The sequence below is a fragment of the Indicator indicator genome, chromosome 12 (genome assembly GCF_027791375.1).
Source record: "Indicator indicator isolate 239-I01 chromosome 12, UM_Iind_1.1, whole genome shotgun sequence".
NCBI classification, from domain to species: domain Eukaryota; kingdom Metazoa; phylum Chordata; class Aves; order Piciformes; family Indicatoridae; genus Indicator; species Indicator indicator.
Window position 1 is genome coordinate 19,377,971 of NC_072021.1, and position 15,505 is coordinate 19,393,475.

Genomic DNA, 15,505 nt, shown 5'->3' on the forward strand with positions numbered 1-15,505 from the left:
TTTCTGTCTAAATTTTACCTGTAAGCTTTTATTTTTTTCCACATCATTACCTTATTGGCTTGCTGTGCTTTCTAATGCTGCCCACACAGTGGCAAAACACCAAGCCTCTTCCTACTGTAACTGCCTTTGCCATCTGGTGTGTTCACTACATATCATCTTTTCTTTCTGTCTACAAATATTGAAAAGCAGAATGATTCCAGTCTAAAATTGCTTCCCAAAATTTTATTTTGTGAATCATCAGGCATCTCTAGTGTAAGGACTGAGATACAAGATCTGTATATTGACCTTAAAAGGCAGCATTTCATTCAGGGAAAAACAAACAAACAAAAAAACCCCACCAAAGTCAACAGATGTCAACACCTTTGTTATCCATCAAAGTCTTGGACCCAATATATAGAAGAGTTTATAAAGGGTAGACAAGTCAGTCAGGAGGGCTATTTTTGCCAGGTTCACAGCCTGTCCTTTCCTGAGCTTTCATTTCTGGTTACCTTCTATACCTGGTTACTTGGTTATCTGTTGTTGGCAGAGTGTAGCAATGCTGGGAGGCAGGTGGCTGAAGTGGATGGACAGAAAGGCATCTTAGTCCAAAACAAGGACTTTTGTGTGTGTGGTTGAACTCAGGTCCTGCTGTCTGACTCGAGTAGATTCATACAGACTGCAATGGCAACATAGACACTCACTGCATTTTTTAACATCTGTATACTCCAAATTTGTTCGTTCGTTTGGTTTTATTTGTTTGGTTTTTTTTTTTTTCCCCTATGGAACTAATGTTGACTTCCAGTATTAGACAAGAATTCATTTACTTGTTTTCAGATACATATCTAGGAAGTCTCTTTAAAAAAAAAAAAAAAATAATATATATATATATATATATATATATATATATAAACACACATTACTTTAATCTTAGGAAATTGTAGAGAACAGTCACAGCATTTTTTGTATTATCACTTTATCATCTAAAGTCAGTGACAGATAACCACCATTTGGATTTGCAAAGTGCTTTGAATATAGAATCAGTATGACAAGTGCTACACATCATTATTAAAAACTATAGTAATTAAAAGAAGAAACATAGCATTGTCCACAAGATGAAAGTGTTAAATAAATACGGTGCAAGCAATCTCAGAAAAACAAAAAGATTTAGCATAATTACATGGACCCAATCAGCAACAAAATTAATGAGTCTCCTTCTGCCTTCAAGTCTGGGCTCCAAAAAGGTTTTTTTTTTTTAGTCTCCCACAACCTTCTTGTTATTGACTGTGTATTCACTTTCTAGAGGGTGACTGGGATCCTAAGCATACCTCGTTCAGGAGTTTGAGTTATCTTTAAGAGAACCTTTGCTTTACAAGCGTCAGGCACATAGGTGATGGTATTGAGAGTCTTTGTATTGCCAAGATGATAGTTTAGCACTTATACTTCAAATTGCTTACAAACAGACACCCACCCCCACCCCACCCTTGAGTTCCATCCCTAAAAATGCCCCATTAATACATTTATTTTTCTTACCTTGCTTTAAGCTAAATGAGAGATACTTCTACTTTGCATTATGTGGTAAACACACATATAAAATCTTAATGTGCAAATCTTTCATGAGCCCATCACTACCTTTTCCCAGTAGCTAGCTTGTCTTGAAGTACTTGCCTCATGTCTTAGTAAGGCTGTTGCCTGGATGTCCAATAAGGCAAAATCAGGGTCCTAAAAAGGAAGGCCATTCTCAAAGAGGGAAAAGAACTAGACGGTGTTTAATTAGATAATAACTGAATAAGTAGTACAGAAATAATTTAGAGAATGGTAACCACATTTCCAGAAAACTCCTAAGTATGGTTTCAAGGTTTGTACTCTGTAAGACCAACTTGATTTCCCAGATGTAGACAGGTTCCCACTGAATACTGATGTCTTTGGAATTTCTCCTGTGGTCAACTGATGATTTTGGGGCTCAGTTCAAATAACAGAACAGAAGCCTTAACACTTCCCTCTGCATGAGATGCACATAGACTGAACCCTTCATTGTGAATTTAGGATGAGAAGAAATGGCCTCAAGGTGCATCAGGAGAGGTTTAAACTGGATATGAGAAGAAACTTCTTAAATGGTTATCAGACACTGCAATAGGTTCCAGGGAGGTGATTGAATCCCCATTCCTGAAGGTGTTTAATAAACACAGATCTGGTGCTAAGGGACATGGTTTAGCACTAGAATTGGAAGAGGTAGATAATAGTTAGACTCAGTGATCTTAAGGTCTTTTTCAACCAAAGTGATTCTATGAATTCTGGTCAGCCTTGGCATCTCCATCTCACACTTTCCATCACTGAATACCACAATGCCTAGGTCCCTGTAGGAAAGTGTACCATCAATCCTCTTCAATCTCCTGATTCTATTTGACAGATTAACAAATTTGTGCCTGAATTCCTCCATGGATCTTTGTCCTTGTCCTATATTATTACAGTTACATTTGAGCAAGAACCTAACCTGGAATTTCAGATTTTTATCATATCTTGATGACCTAGACTAATTTCCCTAATTTTAGGAATCTAATTCAAGAGCTAAGAATTAGGTAGAAGTTAATCAGAATTTTGAAAATTAGTTGTGTGGGTTTGTTACAAAGCCATGAAGACAGATGGGAGAGACAGGCATTAATATTTAGGTTGGTTGATAACAAATTGTCAGCAGTTCCAATGAGCAATAAGCTGGTTTTAAAAAAATATCTCAGTTGAATGGATGAGATTTTCACTACTAGAAGAATACTCCCCCTTCAATATCAGAAGGGGAGACTCTCAACTACTAACCCTTTTTTTTCCTGTAAGACAAGTTTTGTTCTAACCGATAGTATATTATTTTACAGTCACATAATCTGTTATTTTAATTGTGCAGCATCCCACAAGCCTCACTGAGGGCAGGCACTTTATCAATAAAATGATAATTATAGAAACTTAATGAGGCCAGCCAGAATCTTGATCCACTTGTCAGAAAAGCACAGATAATTTAGTGCAGCTCAGTCTGTTTCTGGACTGCAATCTGATAACTCCACATTCTATAAATCACCCCATGGCACCCCAGAGACTTCATTCCTAATGGCTGATATTCTAGCTTCAACTTGAGTTGTCATCTATAGGGTGAAAGATTTCCATCCTGCCTTGAATCATTCCTTGTCCAGTCCCTTCAATACACCACCCAGTTTCTGCCACTAGAGCATTCCCACTTGTATATGAGTCCTGACAGATATCAAAGACCCTTTTCATTTGAAATGCAAAACCACAGTAACAAAAGCACATGATTCCATCACTGTGTAGTCTGCTCATGAACAATTTAAGCTCTTAGAGTGTCTCACCTATTACCCTCACTGCAAAATTGCAAGACAGTAGTGCATCAAAATCCCAATATTACAAGATAAGCTTATGAGTAGGGACTTACATATGGGACCAGAGAAGGAATCTGGGAGAAACAGAGGTCCTCTACAGCCCACATTAATATGGCAATCTTTGAATCTTAGTATGACCCTCACAAAACACATGGATAAAGCACTGGGTGCAGCAGATCATGCATTGCTCTATGACCACCTTAATTTCCTACCTGAAAGTCAGAGCAGTGCCAAAGCACCAGACTTTATTAGCACACTGAGGTTTAGAATTCAGCCCATCTTCTCAGACACATCACTTCTCCAGACAGATATGGCTTCTATAGTTTGCTCTCAGTACAATGACATAGGACTGACCTCTCTCACTGGTACTTAGGGAAATGCTTGAAGGTTCACATTATAGGAGTTTACTTGCACATACAGGCTTCCTTCACCTCACTGCATGGTAAGACAGAGACCTCAGGCTCTTTGTTGTAAACTATGACACCTCAAGAGTGAGCATCAGAAAGGAACGGGGTTGATGAAGGGGTTCAGAGCACAAGGAATATAAAGTGCACTGAAAAACGCCCCTGATGAAGGGCTCTGTTGAAAACCACTGCAAAGATATCAGCTTCAGCATCCCTTTATCATAGGGATGCAACTTGTGAGAAGAGCACACAAAATGTTCTGTTCTCTTCCTTCTGCCCTTCCTAGGTATCACACAACCACTATTAAAGGGACAGAAGGAGAAAAAAAAAAACCCAACAAACAATTTAAGCAGCCCTAACACATTTTTTCAGACACCTCTTAATGACATCTTCAGCAATTACATTTTACTGAAAGCAATAGATAAGCTGACACAGTTTCCAATATGCCCCTTCATTTTCTTTTTCCCTTGTGCTGGCAAGTTTTGACAAGTCACAGCTGTTGGTTGAGGATACTGAAAAGAAAGAAGGAGATAATATGCAAATGTACACAGCAGTATCGAACAGTGAAATGAAGCATATTTCATTTACATTTTAAAGCAAAGTACATTTTTAGGAGACAGTTACATTTATGCAGGTTTGTTTGTTTGCTTTCTCTGGTCTTGAGTTTTCCTAATACCGGGTATTTTGTTGTGGCTGCTGTATGGTATTTTCATCCCATGTCTCTTATGATACAAAACAATTAAATTTTGACTTCCTGGTCTCTCTCCCTAAATACAAAGTATATTTTAGCATGCAAAACTTTCCATTTGAAAATCTACAATTATAATTGTGAGCTCAATGCAGACCTTCAGGGAAGGATTTATACTGAATACAAAATAACTGTGATTTTTATATTTATTTTTTCCCTTAAATATTTTGTGTGTGGAAGCGCATATCTGAAATGACTGGGACTTAAAGAGACATTGCTCCACCACATCTGGTATATCTATGCCAGAAAAGCTGACTCCAAAATTATATATATATATATATATATATATATATATATAATGAATATATATATATATATTAATATTTTTCACAGTTTTACTTAATAAATTAAAGACATATTTTTAATTTGCAGGCTCCCACTTCAGTGGGTCACTGCCCTGATTACATCTTCATTATGCAATTTTGTTGACTTCTGTATGATAACCCAACAAAGAAATCTATACATGTTTCTGATTCCAGCTCTGAGAACTAACTCATTAATGACTTAACTTTAAAAATATCCATAAAAATTAGTGACAAAATACTGTGGAAGTCAACATTCATTCTGGCTGATTTATGCAGGAGGCTCACGTTGAAATAGGAATAGTGAGAGTCAGCTACTAACTGATCTCTTTTTGAAGTGCAAGATATGTGCCATATTTCATTGATTGTGTATCTTTTATTCTAAAGTTTACTTGAATAACACTTGAGATAGAGACCCACCTTTGTCTTCCTTTATTGTGGTTTATCACTGTTGTTTGTTTATCTGCAATACTTTTGAAGTGCTATATATTAAAGTCAGTTGTCTATTATATAATGAGATCATAACTTTTGAAGTGTTTAGCTGTTTTTGATGAGTGGACAGGTAACTAACAATAGTGGCCAATCAGGCATTTAAACTTGTGCTGCTAAATGGTCTCAGTCACCTGTTGACATTTCTTAATAAAAAAAGATTTTATACCATGGTATAGACAATGCAAAAAGACATGGACCACATACTGAATCTATCACAATTTTGACATTAAATTTAATGTTATTTTTTTTTTTAATTTTATGTTAGTATTGTCTCATTTATGCTTTATTTCAAAGCTAACAAGTATAAACTTTAAAAAATGGATCAATGCAACCCATGGGTTCAACAGTGATAGTACACAAGATACGAAAAGAAAAAAAACACAACCATGAACACAAACCTGAGAATTCCAACATCCATTTAAATTTCTAAACTAGTTCTTAATATGGAATGGTATCTTGTGAGAAATTGATTTCTAACTTACAGGACAAAAGGCTGAGATAATAAAGCAAAATCCATAAGACATATGAAAATATATTTTCTTCCTATATATTTATATATTTATATTTCTTTGTCTAGAATTATATATTTATATTTCTACCTTTACAGTCTGATCTTCAGAACTTATTTTTCTTATGTTAGCTTTTGTACCTTTTGTAATTCACTTAATATGTTATTTGTCTGTTTTTCAAATGAATCCCTTCTCTTTCCAATTGCCTTGCTATTCAATATATTTTCCTTTATTAGAAGCAGATTTCTTATATTACGGTTAAGCTGTAACAAAATGATGGGGACTGGACACTATTAAGGAGAGATACCCTTCATTAGTGGGAGAGAAAAATGTTCTTTTGTTATATAGAATTAAAATTGGAGCGCTTTCCTCAAGAGACAACAACCAAGGTCCTTCCCATTCTTTTTAATATGCACCAAAATATTACTGTTGCAGATCACCACATTATCTACATGCATGCCCTTCATGTCACTGCTCAGAGAGGGAAATGATAAGTAACATGTTCTGAGATGAAGGACAAAAATACTTTGAAAATGCTTTTCTAAAGCTATTCTGATATTTCTAAAAATAAATAAATAAATAAATAAAAATAAAGATGACAATCAACAGGATTACCTGGGAGAGGTGTTTCAAAAAGAAAACCCACAGAATTTACAGATTCATGTTCAATTTCTGAAAGACTTTGAACCCACATTAACTAATTCCCCACAGTGTGCTATAATCTTATGTAGTATTCTTAGTATCTCCTCCTAACTTTATTCTGTATTCAACTATATTAAATATTCACTAGATCAAGTACTGCAACACAAAGATGCCCTTTGGGTGTACTGCTGGCCAGGATAGAGAGTCATTTTTTTCTATTACTGACTTTCTGCCTTTTGATCTCATATGTTGGCTAAGCAGACTAATCACTAGGCATAAATGAAGATATACTGGCATCCATTATTTTGGGAATGTAGTTGGATTTTTATGGCAAGAGTCTATTTCAGGAATGTTGGTATACTTCCAAAATTTCTAATTTAATTGTTTTCAGCATTTCCAAAAAAAAACCCATATTTTCAATTTTTACAGAATTATTCATTGCATTTAAACTAAATTCAGGAATCTGTCAAATGACATTTTTTCACTACACACTAAATTAACCTAAGCCACTACTTTTCCCTTCTGTATTTTCAGTTATGTGCATATGAAACTAGACTTGGTTATTTAGACACCAAGCTGAATGTTTCCAACAGCTGAAGAAAAGTTTTAAAAGATAAAACAAATTTTAAGTGGTTTACAGATAAACCAGTTAACAGACAAAATTTTGTAATAATATCCCAAAATGAGATTAAGCTTTTACAAACCAAATCCTTCAATAAATAAATTTTCTCATTCCATTATAAGGAGCAAGTGAAAAAATGTTGCCTGGAGACATTAAACATCAGTCTTGATGTGGCCCAGGGCAGCCTGATTTAGCTGAAAGTGTCTTTGCTCACTGCAGGGGGGCTGGACAAGATGACCTTTGAGGGTCCCTTCCAACCCAATGCAATCTGTGAATCTGTAAATTCAACTTATTTTTAACACACCACATGCTAAATGAATACATCATTCTATAAACTAGAAGTAGCTCACTGTGCTATCACACATATTAATTCAGAGGCAGAGGGTCTTTTTTTTATTTTTTTAAACAAATTCAGAACTTTATCTTAGATACATGACTGTGTATAGTAGACAGACTTCCAATTTTTGCAATTGATATCTCTTAAGAGAAAACAATATAGCATTAAAATGCTTTAATCAGAGTAAAACATTTTATTTTGAAACAGCTAAAGAGTTCTTGATTTGTCTGTAACTCATTTGCCATGTTCTCCTCTGATAGGTTCTCTTCATGGACTTCAGTCTCCCTTCCTTCTGCAGCATTTTCTGAACACAGTTCATGTTCTGAACATAGCTCTGCCTGGGCACTCCAACCAAACAGATATATGGACCCATATATCTTAATTAGTGAACACTACCTATACAGTATAGGCTGAAAGCAGCAAGTTTAACTGTTAAATGATATATACTTTTTAAAGAGGAAAATACACAGAAAGGAGATTCTACCTGAAATCATTTTACCTGATTTGTTTTAGTCAAAAGTCGGACACTGTTCTAGTTTTAGTCTGTGTCAAGCCTCCAGTATCAGTGTAAAAGATTTTCAGACACTGCTAAAAGGAGCTGCTGGGCTACAGCCATCACTGAACTGCCTCTTGCATTAGGAATGGCTTATCAGAATTTCAGACAACTGCAACAACATACAAATGAGAACTTGGATGTGTTCTTTTCAGTTGCTGATCTAACCAGATTGGTCACAACCCAAGAGCTCCTGGCATGTATGCTTAGTCCCTGAGTCCATACAAAAACACACAAGAAATTTCATACTATTTGGTAGTGCTAAAACCAGTCAATGAAAACACAAAAGGATAGCTTTGAGAAGGCATCTAGATGTATTGGTAGGATAAATCCAGGCTCTTAAATGCACTGAGGTAACATCAAATTGTGTAAAATTAAAGAATAGGAACTTTGAAAAAAATATTTTACTATATTAACACCATCAGACTAACTAATGTCAACAAAAAGAGAACCTGAACGGCTGTTGTAGAGCTGTCTTTAAGGCTGCAGAAATTGTATTAGTCAGACAATAATCCAGAAAGGATCCCTGGAAGCCAGGGCAGAGACCTTAAAACATGATATAAAATGTACTTTTTGAATTACATGAAAGCTGTAAAAGTAAGAAAAAATATGTTGACTACAGAACCAGTGCTACAGTGAGGAGCAACTGTCACTCTCAGAGTGGAGACATAAAATGGCCTGAAGCTGTACAAAGCAGTGCAATGAGTAATGAACCATGGCTGCACATAGGTATGTACAGCACAGATGCCAGGACTGTTGTTGTCTAGTGAGGATAACGTCAGAAATTACACAGATCATTGCTGAGCACCATTAACATTCCTGAATACACCAGTATGCACCAGTATGGCCTCAGCAAAACATGATAAGTGGTTTCTATCATCAGGTGTTGGAATGAAAATTGAAGATATATCACAGAAGCAATTTGATGACTTCTGCATTCGTAAAAGGGACCTATGTGCAGCTGATTGCTGAGACAGTCAGCTCTTCAGTGGTGAGAAAAGCATGTGAGGTAAGTTAGAGAATCACATGGCTCTGAAAAGCACGGTGAACTGGTTGAGGACAGGTATGCCTCACTACAGGATTGCCAATTTGCAGAATTCAGAATTCAAATGCTTGGGAAAGACAAGAATAAAAAGAATAAGGGCGTATCTTTGGAGGCTTTTACCTTTTATTTAGTTTGGTTTTTGGAAAAAAAAAAAAAAGTCAGGTGAAAGAGTATTTTTCAAACCCTTGTTTCCTATTCTGGACCCTTGGATTTTGGAGCAACTGCTGAAACTGAGCATGATACTATCCAAGAAAAAAAATCATATTGGTTATGTTTTGATTTTCAGACCATTGTACAGAAGTTCTGCCTTATATATTTTTTTTTTTCATTTCTCATTCATTTTCAGGGTATACACAATCACAGTGTCTTAGTTCTGGCACAGAACAGCTGTTGCAGCAGACATTTTAAATGTACAGTTCATAATTTATTCCATCTCTGAGGTAAAGTTCCAGGGGACCACTAGGTCAGCCCAGCAGTTTAGCTGAATTGTTAGAGAGGAGACAGTCTGACGCCACAGACCTTGATCACAGAGTGCTTGGGCTGGCAGAGTAGCTCACTTCGCTCCTGAGCTGTGTGGAGGAAGAGAAATATCATCTCATTAAAAGGTCCCAAATTACATAAGCACTGATCTTGTGCCATACAGTCATATCCTACGTGACTAGAGATAGCTGGAAGAGCTAGAACCAGTTAATCTGCTCTTAAGAAAAGGAGGAAAAATTGGAAAGATCATAAAGAAAAGAGATATTTGCTAACTAGTTGGTTTGCTGGAAACAGTCTCGAGTGTAAATCTGAAAGTTATGTAATTATTTGTATATCACAGTTTAAGATATCTATGAGACTGGCAATTTATAGGTGATTCACAATTAAAAGGAAAATGATCCAGCTATTAAGTTATCCCTGCAGAAGCTACATCCTTAGTAACATTCGCTCTACAAGGAAGGATAGATTGGATTACATCAAGGTATTCTCACTCCTTGGACTAGTTTATTCACTCCCTGGCTGCTTCTAAAATACAGACAAGGCATACTGGGGCAGGCAATAGTGTCTAATGAAGTACAATGCTGATGAGATCTGTGACGATCACCCTAGGTTGATTGAAGATCCTCTGACTTTCATTTCTAAGAAAAGATAATTCACATAGCCACTGTTTAATTCCATAAACTTTCTGCACACTGTCTAAAGACCACACTTAAGGCCAGACAAACTGACTACATTGTCCACTCTAAACAGTCTGCACATGACCAGTCCTACAACCTTGGAGCATGCACATTTAGAAAAACATCTAGCAGAACAAAGTGTGGGAGGGTATGTGAGGGGTGCACCTCTCTGCAACACCAATGAGATACAGAACTTTTCCTCTGATGTCAGGAAATACATCCAGAATGTTTACTAATGATATTCCAGTTGGCTCAAACATATTTCTGGTGTACCTAGAAATGCTTACCTTAGGCCTTTGAAACCTATATTTACAAAAGGTTAGTTTTGAAATTTCATTCTACCACAAGTAGAGTTTTCCTCTTATTTTGTTTGTGTTTTGTTTCTGTTGCTGTCTGGGGGTTTTGTTAAAGTAGGGGTTTTTTTGTTTGTTTGTTTGGGGGGTTTTTGGTTGTTTGTTATGGGTTTTTGGATGGTTGGGGTTTTTTGTGTTTGTTTGCTTTTTCCCCCAACATTTTATTATTTTTGTCCTTCTTTCCTGAAAATGTAGTTTATGATGTGATTTTTGCCATCTCTCTGCTTGTTCATTCTATTTGGCCTGATAACTTTGGGATTCACTGGCTATTTACCATTGAAGGAATGAGCATAAACAACAAAAATCCTAAGATATGTTTTCTGAATATTGGTGGCTTAGCAAGGTCTGAGATCTGATTGTGGATCCAACAGAGAAAATCAGGGAGACAATTCAGTCTTTATTCAGTTTCTTAGCACAGGAGATGTGAGAGCTGCCAGCTAGTCACTTACAATCACTAAATATATGGATAGCTTTGCATTGCACAGTCTTGTTACCAGCTGGACAGCTGCAAGATCAAAAAGCCATATATAAGTTATGTACAAGTAATTGGCAGACTTATTCCAGTCATCAAAATCTTTAGCCTTTCAGGAATTCATTTTCAGCAACCAGTTGGGATAATGAATTTGTGACACAGGTGAGGAACTCTGCTTCTTATGCGACTTTAATAGAAATATTTCGGTTATTAATGGTCTGAATAATCTTTGAACTTGTAGATAATGGTTCCATAAAAGCCCCATCCACCATGTATTTTAACTCCCATGAAATGTTGTTTTAAAATCTATCACAATTATCTGGAATCATATAGAAAACAAAAACAGCAACAAAGTAAACATAAAAATGTTTTTCTGAGGTTGGAGAATGTTAGACAACTGCCCTTATTCTCCTTTCTTTGATTAAGATTTGTGTGTGCAGTGTATTTAATCAGCAGATATCAGCAATGAGTCATTTGGGTAGGTTCTGTGCCTTACTAGTTTTTCTGCTTGCAATCACGCATATAATGAGGCAACAAAATCAGAATTCTTTTGAATATTTCATGTGTTATCATTAAACTGATGTCACATCAAATTTAGTTCCACACATCTGTGGAGCAACTGTATTCATAACATTTTATGAACAATAGACTCCCTTAAAATAAGGCATGCAGACTGATGCCAGGTTGCCAACTGATCTTGCATCTGTTTCCTAGCAAATGAAAATGCAGGAGGAAAAAGTCATATCTTGCACAGTGTTTTTTATTATTCCCCAGCTTTTCAAAAGCTTTTTTTTGCTTGAGCCATCATTAAATCTCACAGACATGCTCTGGAGTAAAGCAACTTAGCCTTCCTACATAAAATTTGTTCATTTCACCACAAACACATCTGCACACCAATGAAAGCTCATCAGAGTGACATAACATTTTATTCTCCTCTTCTTTTCTTCAGTTAACTAAGGGGAATCTCTTTCTTTTTCTTTCTTTCTTTCTTTTTTTTTTTTCTCCTTTTTGTTCTTTTATTCTTTTTTCATAAGCAGTAGTGTTGAATATTATCTTCATGCCACAACCAAGATCAGTAGCCCAGGTACCCTTTGTGCAAGTTAATGAAGCAACAAATAAAAAGGAATAGTCTTTTTCTCAAAACACTTGCATCAATTCTACAACATTGAAAATAAACTTCAGGAAAAATACAACTGCCATCTGTCTCCCAGCTGATTGCTGGTGGAATGCAAGCTTAAATGCTGTGGATTTGGTTGCTAAGAGTGTGAAAAAAATTATTCCCTGCATTAGAGCAGCATTTTGTGGTGGTTGCATCTCCCACAAGTCCACAGGTTCACATCACAATCAAGTCTGAGGAAGCACCCCAAGTTCCTACTATGTGTAATGAGGATCTAATAAACAGAGAGAATGCAACTCCATCTGATTTTTGGGTTCTCACATTAACAAAGACCTAAACACATCACAAACTTAATTGACAATTTTGTCCTGGCTCCATGGACTCCTAAGGGGAAAATAGCCTATGACCATCTTAAATATAAATGCATACATTTAGTCTGGAAATTCTTAGCCTTTATGCCTGAAGTTGTACTCAGAAATGATGTTTTATGCATTCAATTTCAGGTTACATGCATTTTATAAAGACATTTTCATTACTTACAAATATCTGTGACATTAATTTATCAACTGCTGGTTTTTACCCTCTACCATCACCACTGTTCACTGATTTAGATAAAGTTCAAAGGACCATTAATTACAAAAGGAGTGACAAGAAGCAAAGATCTTACACAGATACTGTTGGCTACAATTATTTTTTTTAAGCATAGCCTGGAATTGGATCGTTATTATTGTTGTTGATAAAAACTAAAGTCAAGAATTTGTAAGGCCCTTGGTTAAACCTTTTTTTTTTTTTTTTTACTGTATCTGTAGTCACTTGGTAATCCATGAAGTAATAAGTTAATATTAGCCAGATGCATGAGATACATGTGAAGAAAATGACAAAAAGAAAAAAAAAATCTCAAAACCCTTACTGTAATTAAAAATGAGAGTAATGGTAAAGGGACATTTTAAGGCTAGCCTATTAGAATTATATAAGGTTGGTTTTTTTTCTATCAGACTGATGAACTGCTAACCCTGACAGGGGAAAAAGAAGTTTTCAAACCAAGAATCAGAAAAGCAAAGGGTTGACCTTAGTAGTTTATCTAAAAATGCCTTAGGGCTTAAAAGTTAAGTTCAGACTATATATTTGCTGTATAAGCAGTTTTGACCCACAAGCAAATGGGAAGCCACAAGAGCAGTAAAAGGAAGAAAAATATCACCAGAACTGCAGCAGAATGGATCCACAAATTTTTTTACTAATTCTTTCTTTCTATTTATGAGTTTCAAATGCTTCTTCTTTTTTTCTTACCTTTCTTCTTTTTTTTTTCCCCTTCTGCTATTTTCCATAGTGTGTCTTGAAAGTTATTGGAAGGTCCTAATTAATGCTCTTCTGCAAGATGTAGAGATATCATTGCACAATAATATTCTGCCTGATATTATGGCAAAACAGAACAGAATAATCTATTCTCAACGCTTCAGTCACTATCATTGAGTGCCTGCTGAGAAAGGTAGGAACTTCTCATGAGTTGCTGGGAAAGATTCCCATGTCATTAAACCTGGAAGCCAGTTCCCTTTTTTCCTCATGGTTGTTCAGAGACACAGCTTGATCTGGAGAAGTGCTAAATGCATTAACAGCATTGCTTTCCTTTCAGGCAGAATGCCTTAAAAGCAGAAATGTCATTAATCTGAAATTGCTTTGGCCAACACTTGAGCTCAATAGGACAATATTTAAAACATTAACTATAGGCTTTCACCTGAGCTCTTCAGTTCTTTACTGTCACATTACACAATACAACTGCCTTATGCTGACTGTCTGCCCTTTCCTCCTCTTTCTCGGGCTTATCTCAGTCAGGCCTGTTTCAGAGTCACTGAAAGAAAGAAAGAGAAGCTGAATATATCTGACAGCTATTTCTATCAGATAAACTGAAGTTCAAATGAGTGGAACTCTTTTGCCTTTCAAAGGCCTTCAGTTCCCTGATGTTTTTCTCATGCAATATAGCCCTTTGTAAAACCCAGAGATTGATGTCACTTTCTTTGTGCAGTGATCCACCTCTAATTTGCCACCTTTGCTGAAGGATAAACATGTCTGCTGTGGGTGAGGGAAGTATGGCATTACCCAAAGGAAAGTGTAATGCTATTGACTACTAACTTCCCATCAAAATAAGTTTTAAGGTTATTTAAAGATATCACCTTCCAGTCCTTTATAGGCAAGTTGCTCTCTGTTCTTACAGTGCCAAATAAATGGCGACACATAAGGTTTTGTATTTGACAAGATCCACCTCAACCTTTCAGATTGAGTGCATTGATTAGAGCTGGTCTGGGCATAAAAAATGCCCTTTAATATATACATTTCCTAGGTTATTCAGCCAACAAAGAATGATACAGAAGAAGCCAAGTGGTATTTTCTTCAATAATTGGCTTGACTGTTGTAGACAGGAAAGGTCTTGGAACTGACCTCCAGGAGGTCCATGATATCTCAGACCAAGAAATGTGTTCTGTATATGTTCAAACCTCTCCTTTTCTCTGGAGATGAAGTTTCCTGTGCACATCTAAACTGACCCACAGATCTTTTATACCTAGATTCACTATTTCTGTTTAAGAAGAGATGATCCAGAGTTTCTCCCCTCTACTCTGCTCTGGTAAGACCCCACCTGGGTACTGCATCCAGTTCTGGAGCCCCTATTACAAGAAGGATATGGACATGCCAGAACGTGTCCAGAGAAGGACCAGAGAAGGATGATCAGAGGACTGGAGCACCTCTCCTACAAGGACAGGCTGAAAGAGTTGGGACTGTCCAGTCTGGAGAAGAGAAGGCTCCCAGGAGACCTTATTGTGGCTTTCCAGTATCTTAAGGAGGCAGACAAGAAAACTGGTGAAGGACTTTATAGGGCATCAGGTAGTGACAGGACTAGGGGGAATGGAAAAAACCCTAGAAATAGGTAGATTGAGATTGGATGTTAGGAAGAAGTTTTTCACCATGAGGGTGGCGAGAGACTGGAACAGGTTGCCCAGGGAGGTGATAGAAGTCCCATCCCTGGAGGTTTTTAAGGCCAGGCTGGATGTAGCTGTGAGCAACTTGATCTAGTGTGAGGTGTCCCTGCCAATGGCAGGGGGTTTGGAACTAGATGGTCCTTGAGGTCCCTTCCAACCCTAACAATTCTATGATTCTCTTGCAGTTGAACTCTATTAAACCAGACCTCTGCCCTGTTAAAGGTTAATTATACTTTGAGTCTGATGCAAACCCAAGAACTAAAGTTATAGTTTTGTTAAATTACTCGGGCTACTAAAGTGAATAGTTCTAAACTTTATTAGTGTGATAATGACCTATTAAAGTCACATTAACATTTTTATGTGCCAAGGGCTGCCACTGTAATATCTGACAGCTTAATCTGAAGGCTCATTCACTGTGCTTTAT